The sequence below is a fragment of the Etheostoma spectabile genome, chromosome 7, assembly GCF_008692095.1.
Source record: "Etheostoma spectabile isolate EspeVRDwgs_2016 chromosome 7, UIUC_Espe_1.0, whole genome shotgun sequence".
Lineage (NCBI taxonomy): Eukaryota > Metazoa > Chordata > Actinopteri > Perciformes > Percidae > Etheostoma > Etheostoma spectabile.
The window spans coordinates 8,411,166-8,411,912 of record NC_045739.1 but is presented as its reverse complement, the minus strand read 5'-3'; the positions used below and the strand labels follow the sequence as shown (position 1 = coordinate 8,411,912).

Below are 747 nucleotides of genomic sequence, written 5' to 3'. Positions count from 1 at the left end.
GGGCAGGTGCGCTGCCACATGGGTGGTGGTGAAAGTCAGGGGCCTCAACTGACCAGACCCTGGCGGCAGAGGCTGGGTCTGGGGACATGGAATGCCGCCTCTCTGTGGGGGAAGGAGCCGGAACTTGTGCGGGAAGTGGAGCGCTACAGTTAGTAAGTTACAGTTAGATCTGGTTAGGCTTACCTCTACACACAGTCTTGGTTCTGGAACCATACTACTGGATAGGGGTTGGACTCTTTTTTTACTCCGGTGTTGCCCAGGGTGTGAGGCACCGAGCGAGTGTGGGGATACTCATAAGCTCCCGGCTGAGCGCCGCTACGTTGGAGTTTACCTCGGTGAACGAGAGGGTCGCCTCCCTATCCCTATCCCACTCTGACTGTTGTTTGTGTATATGCACCGAACAAGAGTTTGGAGTATTCAGCCTTTTTGGAGACCTTGAATGGAGTCCTGTATGGGGCTCCAGCGGGGGACTCCATAGTTCTGCTGGGGGATTTCAATGCACACATGGGCAATGATGGAGATACATGGAGAGGCGTGATTTGGAGGAACGGCCTCTTTGATCTAAACCAGAGTGGTTGTCCGTGGTTGGACTTCTGTGCTAGTCATGAATTATCTATAACAAACACCATGTTCAAGCATAGGGATGCTCATAAGTGTACGTGGTTCCAGAGCACCCTAGGCCAAAGATCAATTATCGATTTTATAATAATTTCATCTAATCTGAGGCCGTATGTTTTGGACACTCGG

General features: G+C 51.4%; 1 protein-coding gene across 3 annotated transcripts in view; it reads left to right on the top strand.

Annotated features, from left to right (window-relative positions):
• The window catches only part of cacna2d3a (calcium channel, voltage-dependent, alpha 2/delta subunit 3a), a 151,105-nt gene that overhangs the window by 66,722 nt on the left and 83,636 nt on the right, over window positions 1–747 (top strand). The gene's annotated exons all lie outside the window — the stretch shown is intronic.